Here is a 10,086-nt window from a genome sequence, read left to right as displayed (position 1 = left end):
ATGTCTCACTCAGGACTGCCGGGTGTTATTCATCAGGTAGGTGGAGGTCCTCAAGGCCCCTCAAGTTCCTGTTCGATGGGAAACAATACATTACAGATCTGGACGATGGAATGCAGTAATGTCGCTGAATAGATGGCTCGTGTGTGAATGTGCCTTGTGTGCTGTTGATCCAGTGATGTGGCATAAGTGTGTGTAGATAGTAGGTGTGATGATGGTTGTTGATAGTAGGTGTGTGTGTTGTGTGTGTGTTGTCTGATAGTGGTGTGAGTATAGAGTGTGCTAGAAAATGTGTGAATAGTGTCGTTAGTTTTTACGATTGTAGTGGTGGTGTGTGTGTGGTGGGTGGTGTGGTAGTGTTCATAATACGGTCTATGTGAGACAAGGCATGATATGTTGAACACGCATCCATAGTGTGGTTTCATGAACTTATTTTCGCGAGGAGTGAGTGGGCTTGGCTCCACAGGATTTATTCTTTAACCTTCTGATACTAACATCGACCTCTCTCTCCCCCTTCACTCCCACTCTCTTTTCCTCTTTCCACTGTCTCGTCTTTCTCTCCCCCTTTGTCTGTCTGGGACTTCCTTAGGTGCGAGAGAGGTTACGTGTGGCTCTGGAGCGAGTGACTGTTTTAGAGGAAGAGCTGGAGTCCTCCTCAAATGAGGTGAGTTATCCTCCTCTGCTCGTTCTCCTTTTCCTCTCTCRGCAGATAAAGCATKTTTTCTAAACCTTTCTGTTCTCCATCTCTACCTAGTGCCATTCTCTACGAGACCAAATCAAAAGACGCCAACAAGGCTTAGAAAATGGGAAAGAGGTGAGGGGATTTATGCTGTATTGGCTGAAGTAAATGTTGAAGTATTAGTGTCTCATGTGCTGCATAGTTTGCTTGGAGTTTAAGGAGTTGCATCACATTTCCATCTTTACATGATATTGTCTTTTCCTTGTCGTTTTCCTCTCCTTCTTCCTTTCACAGCGGCTGCCCAATGGACCCTCTTCCATCCTGGAGGATGGAGAGATTGACAGAGAGAYACAGAGAGAAACAGAGATAGAGCGGCAGAGAGCAGAGCTGGCCCAGCTGAAAGAAAGACTGGCCCTCATGTGCAGACAGGTGAGTGACAAATAGAGATAACTAACAGTTTGAGTCATACATACACCAGACATACATGTGTTTTAAGGAATAGGACTTTCATAGATGTGATACTAACCCAGATGGTGGCTTCTTGTGTGTAACTATTATGTCACCCTCCAGGTTGGGGAMATCGAGGAACAGCTGACTGCAGCTAGGAGGGAGGTGACCAAGTCAGAGGAAGCCAATCAGAAACTGCAGAGGGATGTGAAAGAGGTGAGCTCTACTTTTCAATTGGTTGAAAATACACGTGTGTGTCAGCATCTCATTGCGCTAGAGAGAAATTTGTGTCTGTTTTCCCTACTCTATTAGAGAAATGTAACAGTTTCCTGTGGCAACAGAGCCATTTTCCTACTTGGCAGCAATAACTGCTACTGTACTGTACTGTATGTGTGAGACTTGCCCTGTAGCCATGGCGACAGTATCACTAGTAAACAGGCAAGCGCGTGGATAGAAGCTGGGCAAGCGCGTGGATAGAAGCTGCGTGGATAGAAGCTGGCGCTGTCACTCACACAGCTGATTGGTGGCTTGGGACGGGAGGAACCTTGGGACTTATTGGTCCCAGGGAGGCCACCGCAGTCCACCACACCCCCTACCACGCCTCCCTCCTCCTCTCCCCTCCCATTCCTCCTCCCCTTTCTTCCCTCCTCCCCCTTCTGTTCTTTTTCCTCTCCCTCCTCTCCCTCCTCCTCCCTCTTTCCTCCCTCCTCACTTCCCTCCCATTCGTTCCTCCTCCTTCTTCCCTCCTCCCTCCTCCCTCCTCCCATTCCTCCCTCCTCCTTCTTTCCCTACCTCCCACTCCTCTACCTTTTCCCCCCGTTCTCCCTCCTCCTCCCTCTTCCTTCCCCCTTTCCCGTCCCCACTTCCCTCTCCCTCCCCATTCCTCCCCCCCCGTCCCCTCCTTCCCCTCTTTCCCCTCCGTTCCCCCACCCTCGACCTCTCTCCCGCCTCTCCTCTTCCTTCCCTCCTTCCTTCCTCCCATTCCTCCTCCCTCCTTCGTTCCCTTCCTCCCCCACTCCTCTACCTCCTTCTCCTCCTTTTTACCACCTCCCTCCCTCTCCTACCTCCCTCCCATTTTCCTACCTCCCCCCTCCTTCTTCCCCTCCCCACTCCTCTACCCTCCTCTCCCTTCCTCCTCCCTCTTCCTCTGCCTCTTTATCTATTCTCTACCTCCTTCACCTCCTCCCCCTCCTCACCTTACCTCCTCCCTCTTTTTCCTCCCTCCTCCTTCTCCTCCCCATTCCTCCCCCCTCTCTTCCTCATTCCCCCACTCCTCTACTCCTCTCCCTCCTTCCTCCCCTCTTCCCCCCCTCTCCTCCCTCCTCCCTCTCCCCTCCCTACTCCTCCCTCTCCTCTCTTCCTCCTCCCCCCCCTCCTCTCCTCCTCCTCTCCCCCAGGACTTTGTGCAATAACATCTGTCACTTGGCAGAGACTGTTTCCTCTGTCAACAACTTCCTTCAATAACATTATCATACTTCAGCTACAGTTAATAGTGGTTTAGCCAGCAGCGCCAAGTCCCTTTGATCATGCCCGCTTTTTATGTTATTTTCTCCCTGTTTTCTAATTTTCCTCTTTTCCTCTGTCTGTCTGTCCCTCCCCCCGGCTCCTCTCTATCAGGCTCTTTGTCAGAGAGAGGACATGGAGGAGAGAATAACTACTTTAGAACGCAGGTAAATACAACTGTCTATCCACCCCCCCTGAATACACCAGGGAATGTCTTTTGCCATAGGCAATTGTGTCTGTTGTGTTCAGTTGTAAGACACTGCCTTCAAAATGTGTCTGCTATATGTCATTGTGCTGTGTGCCTGCAGGTACCTAAGTGCCCAGAGGGAGGCGACGTCTCTCCACGACATTAAAGACAGGCTGGAGAATGACCTGGCCAGTAAAGACTCCCTCTACAGGCAGGTGGGTGAAGCGACCTGCTTTCTCCTGTTTTTTTCTGCTAGTGGAGACGATTGGTAGTTTAGCAATGATAAAAGCTCTGCATTTTGCGTTCAGGGTTAAGAATTATTTTTGTTACTGACTGTGAGGGTCAATTCCTTCTTCTCCTCCTCTTCCTCCTCATCTTACCTCTTCCTCCTCCTCCTCGTCCTCCTCCACTCCTGCAGAGTGAGGAGAAGAACAGGCAGCTCCAGGAGCGTCTAGACGATGCCAAGCAGAAGCTGCAGCAGACCCTGCAGAGGGCCGAGACGCTGCCTGAGATAGAAGCCCAGCTCGCCCAGAGAGTGGCTGCACTCAACAAGGTACACCACCTCCACTGTGTGTGTGCGTGTGTGCGTGTGTGCGTGTGTGCGTGTGTGCGTGTGTGCGTGTGTGTGTGCGTGCGTTTGTGTGCGCGCGTGCGTGAGTACATCCAAGCGTGCATTTGTGTGTAAAATTGACAGCACGCTCAAATCAAATAAATATCAAATCTGAAATAAATAAATAGCTGCTACGAGCCCTGCATGATAATGGATGCGACTTCATCACACTATTCATCATACTGTTCACATTGTAGTTCAGCCTCAGGTGCAGAACATGTCAAGAGCTGTATGATAATTAATTGCTTGTATCATAAAACTGTCATTTATTATAAACATGATTGTCAAGGAGATGTAAATGTCTCAATCATCAGCATAACCCTAAAGAACCAATTATGTAGTACTTGTTGAGGCAAGATGGCTGAAATGTCACTCCAAATAAGATTCATGTACACTGACATCAGTGGAGGCCGGAGAGATTGAGGTAGTTTAATGATCACTTGGTCTTGGACTGTGTGAGGGGGAGTGAGACAAGGATAAAAGAGAGAACTCTAGAGAGAGAAAGCATATAATTGTGGGATATTGGTGCCTAAAACTGTCTTTTCAGCTAGAAATCAATCCCAGAATTCCAAATTCCCTATGGGTTGCTCTGTACCATCTCTCTCCTTCCCAGTCTTCTTTTTCCATTTTCCCCTGTTGTCTTTTCCCTTTCCCTGTTGTCTTTTTCCCTTTTCCCCTGTCTTTCTTTTCCCTTTCCCCTGTCTTCTTTTTCCCTTTTCCCCTGTCGTCTTTTCCCTTTCCGCTGGGTCTTTTTCCGTTTTTTTCCCTCCTGTCCCTTCTTTCCCTTTCTCCTCTCGTGTTCCCACTGATGTGCACACTGACAGCCCCCGCCCTTAATATTCCTACCAGTCCACTGAACACAATATATCCAGTGTTTGATGTATATATGCTGCGCAGGGGGCATGTAGAATTAACCCATATACTGGAAGAGCTGGACTGATGCAACCAATGCTTCTCAGTGGCTTGTGGAACGCCCATGTTCAGTTATGCTCCAGGGACACGGGCGGGTTGCATGTTCTTTTCCTTACTGTGACACTGATAGTGACTGCTGTGTCACGGCCTTGGGTCACCGCACGGTAAAGTCCTATCTGAGCCAAGATGGCCGAAGGATCAGAGGATGGTACAGTGTCATATGTGGCCATATGTCAGCCTGTATCCCATGGCTGGCCCGCATGGCCACAAACAAGAATGGCATGTGGTGTTCACTGGAGGGTTATGAGCAACCCAGGCCAGGACATAGACATTATCTGCTCCCAGATTATCGTAGTTGGAAACTCAAACGTCATACTATTGTCGAGCGTTCAGTGGTGGGGGGTTCAGTGGAGGCTGGGTGGGAGGTCTATAGGAGGACGGCTCATTCTAATGGCTTGGAATGGCATGGATATGGAGTTCAAATGTGGTTTTCCATATCTTTGTCTGTGATCCCCTTCTATTATCGCCATTCTGAGCCATGTACAATGAGCTAGTCGCTCGCTATAGCTTCCTCCCACCAGCCTCCACTGTGTGTGTATGTGTCCACGCAGTTGTGTCACGGTCTGTAAATTTAATATGTTTGTATTTTCTGTTTTGAGAATGTTTGTGGTGCTTTAATTGTGTCTTGTTGAAACTGTTTGTAATGGGTGCTTGTATGTATGTGGTGCTAGATGTTATCTGTATATGATTATGGGGCTACATACAGTGTATCGTGAGTAACGCCGCCCGCCTTGTGTCTCTGCGGAGTTTGGCAGTGCTGACCAAAGAGCTGAATGTCTGCCGGGAGCAAGCTGCTGGAGGAGAGGAAGGAGAGATAGGCAGAACTCAAGGCAGAAGGAACAACACATCGGGTAAGTCCTGTTTCTGTGTGTGTGTGTTTGTGTGTGTGTTGTGTGTGCGCGTGTGTGTTGAAATGTGGGTCTTGAGGTGTCTTGTGTCTCTTGATGTGTGGCAAGTGTTTTACGCTTGAGTATGTCGTATACCTATATGTTATACAGTTTAGTTTTTTGTATTTAGTATTTAATTATGGAGCCCTCATTAGCTTGTCGCAAAGCGCGCTGACTCTTCCTGGGGTCCAGAAACTTAAGGCTAGTTTATACAATTTGAAATCTATTTACAATACATTCAAGATTTCACCAACACACTGTGTGCCCTCAGCCCCTCTAACCCACTACCACATCTATAGTACTAAATCATGTGTGTTTATGTTTTATTGTGTGTGTGTAGTATAAGTGTCTTTGTACCAATTTATGTTGCTTCACACTTTCCATAGGTGGTTTTAATCTGTTTTTAAATATACTTTTAGCTGCTTGTCGGTCAGTATGATTGATGTGGAATAGAGTTCATGCTTAAGTGATCTCTATGTATTACTTGTTTGTCGCTCCCATTAGTCTGTTCTGACCTCTGGGACTGGTGAAAACTCTGTGGGGATGCATGGAGTGGCCGAGCTGTGTGCCGTAGTTACACAACAGGCGGTGCATACACTACCTCAATATCTCATAAATACAAGTAGTGATGAGTCAATCTCCTCTCCACTTTACAGTGACCAGGAGAGTATTGACATGGATATTATTAATATTAGCAGTCTGCTGTGTACATCCAAGCGCCAGCCGTTGCTGCCCTGTTTCTGATTCCTTTTTTGTGGCATTTGACCACTACATTATCTGAATCAGTAGTCAAGGTTGACATTAAACTAGGCGATGTATGGACTGCCTGTTGTTGTAGTTGTTAGAGGAGGAAGCATCGCTTTATTATTGAAGACTTCTCCCCATCTTAGCTACATACTGCAAATTTGTTTTGGTAACCCATGACATTTTTACAATCTAGGGTTACTCCCAAGCAGTTTAGTCATTCTCAACTTGCTCACACTTCTCAATTATTTATTACAATATTTGAGTTGAGGTTTAGGTTTTAGTGAGTGTTTTTTCCAAATACAAAGCTTTTTAGTTTAGAAATATTTAGGGCTAACTTATTCCTTGCCACCCACTCTGAAACTAACTGCAGCTTTTTGTTGAGTGTTGCAGTCATTTTCAGTCGCTGTAGTAGCTGACATGTATAGTGGTTGAGTCATCCGCATACATAGACACTCTGGCTTTACTCAAAGTTCCGTGGCATGTCATTAGTAAAAATTTTAAAAAGCAAGGGCCTAAACAGCTACCGGGGGATTCCTCATTCTAACTATATTTGAGAGGCTTCCATTAAAGAACACCCTCTGGGTTCTGTTTAGACAAGTAACTCTTTTATCCACATTATAGAGTGGGTGTAAAGCCAAAACACAACATTTTTCCAGCAGCAGACTATGATTGATAATGTCAATCATCACAATCATTTTATCATCAAATTTCTCTCAGCCAGTCATGCAGTCATTTTGTAAGTGCTGTGCTTGTTGAGTGTCCTTCCTATAATCATGCTGAAATTCTGTTGTCCATGAGCTCAGATCCTTATTCCAAGTGGCCCTGCCCCCTCTCGTGTGGTCTAGCTGCTGCTGGAGCATGCTGGAGTGCCTGGTGCTCGTCTAGAGCGCATCTGAGGATGACAGTGGTGAAGAGGCAGGCCCAGTCTCCTGCCGGGGTCTCCAGCGAGGTGGAAAGGTCCCAGGCCCTCAAGTCCCTGTTCGAAACACCACGAAAGCCTGGACGAGAAGGTGTGTGGTGTGTGTTGTGTTTTGTGGTGTGTGTGTGTGTGTGTGTGTGTGTGTGTGTGTGTGTGTGTGTGTTGTGTGTGTGGTGTGTGTGTGTGTGTGTGTGGTGTGTTGTGTGTGTGTGTGGGTGTGTGTGTGTGTGTGTGTGTGGTAAAGGGCTGGACAAGAGGTCAGTCTGGGTGCTAAATGGAGGAGTGAGTGGGCTGGCTCACAGGATGTATTCTTAACCTCTGTACTAACATCCACCTCTCTCTCCCTTCACTCCCACTCTTTTCTCTCTTTCCACTATCTCGTCTTTCTCTCCCCTTTGTCTGTCTGGGACTTCCTTAGGTACGAGAGAGGTTACGTGTGGCTTGGAGCGAGTGACTGTTTTAGAGGAAGAGCTGGAGTCCTCCTCAAATGAGGTGAGTTATCCTCCTCTGCTCGTTCTCCTTTTCCTCTCTCTGCAGATAAAGCATATTTTTCTAAACTTTCTGTTCTCCATCTCTACCTAGTGCCATTCTCTACGAGACCAAATCAAAAGACGCCAACAAGGCTTAGAAAATGGGAAAGAGGTGAGGGGATTTATGCTGTATTGGCTGAAGTAAATGTTGAAGTATTGTGTCTCATGTGCTGCATAGTTGCTTGGAGTTTAAGGAGTTGCATCACATTTCCATCTTTACATGATATTGTCTTTCCTTGTCGTTTTCCTCCTTCTTCCTTTCACAGCGGCTGCCAAATGGACCCTCTCCATCCTGGAGGATGGAGAGATTGACAGAGAGAGACAGAGAGAAACAGAGATAGGCGGCGATGAGCAGAGCTGGCCCAGCTGAAAGAAGACTGGCCCTCTATGTGCAACAGGTGAGTGACAATAGAGATAACTAACAGTTTGAGTCATACATACACCAGACAAACATGTGTTTTAAGGAAAGGACTTTCATAGATGTGATACTAACCAGATGGTGGCTTCTTGTGGTGTAACTATTATGTCACCCTCCAGTTGGGGATCGAGGAACAGCTGACTGCAGCTAGGAGGGAGTGACCAAGTCAGAGGAAGCCAATCAGAAACTGCAGAGGGATGTGAAGGAGGTGAGCTCTACTTCCCAATTGGTTGAAAATACACTTGTGTGTCAGCATCTCATTGCGCTAGAGAAATTTTGTGTCTGTTTTCCCTACTCTATTAGAGAAATGTAACAGTTTCCTGTGGCAACAGAGCCATTTTTCCTATGGCAGCAATAACTGCTACTGTACTGTACTGTATGGTGTGAGACTTGCCCTGTAGCCATGGGGACAGATATCACTAGTAAACAGGCAAGCGCGTGGATAGAAGCTGCGTGATAGAAGCTGGCGCTGTCACTCACACAGCTGATTGGTGGCTTGGTACTGGGAGGACTTTGGGACAGTGGTCCCAGAGCCACCCAGTCACCACACCCCCTACTCCTCCTCCCTCCTCCTCTCCCTCCCATTCTCCTCCTCCTTCTTCCCTCCTCCCTCCTCCTCCTCCTCCAGGACTTGTGCAATAACATTCTGTCACTTGGCAGAGACGTGTTTCCTCTGTCAACAACTTCTTCAACTAATCATTATCATACTTCAGCTACAGTTATAGTGGTTTAGCCAGCAGCGCCAAGTCCTTTGATCATGCCCAACTTTTAGTTATTTTCTCCCTCTTTTATTCTCCTTCTTTTCCTCTGTCTGTCTGTCCCTCCCTCCCTTTCCCTCTCTATCAGGCTCTTTGTCAGAGAGAGGACATGGAGGAGAGAATAACTACTTTAGAACGCAGGTAAATACAACTGTCTATCCACCCCCCCTGAATACACCAGGGAATGTCTGTTGTGTTCAGTTGTATGACATTGCCTTCGAGGTGTGTCTGCGGTATGTCATTGTGCTGTGTGCCTGCAGGTACCTAAGTGCCCAGAGGGAGGCGACGTCTCTCCACGACATTAAAGACAGGCTGGAGAATGACCTGGCCAGTAAAGACTCCTCCTACAGGCAGGTTGGGTGAAGCGACCTGCTTTCTCCTGGTTGTTTCTGCTAGTGGAAGAGATTGGTAGTTTAGCAATGATAAAAGCTCAATTCCTCCTCCTCCTCCTCCTCTCCTCCTCCTCCTCCTCCACTCCTGCAGAGTGAGGAGAAGAACAGGCAGCTCCAGGAGCGTCTAGACGATGCCAAGCAGAAGCTGCAGCAGACCCTGCAGAGGGCCGAGACGCTGCCTGAGATAGAGGCCCAGCTCGCCCCAGAGAGTGGCTGCACTCAACAAGGTACACCACCTCCACTACCTGTGCGTGCGTGCGTGCGTGCGTGCGTGCGTGCGTGCGTGCGTGCGTACATCCAAGCGTGCATTCGTGTGTAAAATTGACAGCACGCTCAAATCAAATTATATATCAAATCAAAATCTGAAATAAATAAATAGCTGCTACGAGCCCTGCATGATAATGGATGCTGTTCATCACACTGTTCATCACAACTGTCCATCACACGTTCATCACACTGTTCACTCACACTGTTCATCACATCACTGTGTTCATCACACACTGTTCATCATTAACTGTTCATCTACTGTTCATACATAATCTGTTTCAGTTCATCATACTGTTCATCACACTGTTCATCTGTCATCTGTGTCCATTCATCACTGTTCATCATACTGTTCATCATACTGTTCATCCATACTGTTTCATCATACTGTTCATCATACATGTTCATCACACTGTTCATCATACGTTCTATCATCACTGTTCATCATACTTTCTTCATACACATACTGTTCAATCATACTGGTTCATCACACTGTTCATCATACTGTTCATCATACTGTTCATTCATACTGTTCATCATACTGTTCATCCACTGTTCATCCATCTGTTCATCACACTGTTCATCATACTGTTCATCATACTTTCATCCATCTGTTCATCATACTGTTCATCACACTGTTCATCAATACTGTTCATCACACTGTTCAATACATATACTGTTCATCACACTGTTCATCATACTGTTCTCATACTGTTCATAGTCATACTGCGTTCCATCATACTGTTCAATCACTACTGTTTCATCATACTGTTCAT

At 46.9% G+C, this 10,086-nt stretch overlaps 2 pseudogenes; both read left to right on the top strand.

Moving 5' to 3' along the window:
- The window catches only part of LOC111980135 (liprin-alpha-3-like), a 45,346-nt pseudogene continuing 35,260 nt past the window's right edge, over positions 1-10,086 (top strand).
- The window catches only part of LOC139022692 (liprin-alpha-3-like), an 8,525-nt pseudogene continuing 2,960 nt past the window's right edge, over positions 4,522-10,086 (top strand).

The sequence above is a fragment of the Salvelinus sp. IW2-2015 genome, linkage group LG20 (genome assembly GCF_002910315.2).
Source record: "Salvelinus sp. IW2-2015 linkage group LG20, ASM291031v2, whole genome shotgun sequence".
NCBI classification, from domain to species: Eukaryota; Metazoa; Chordata; class Actinopteri; order Salmoniformes; family Salmonidae; genus Salvelinus; species Salvelinus sp. IW2-2015.
Note: the sequence above shows the minus strand (reverse complement) of the source record. Positions and strands in the feature narration are given on the sequence as shown.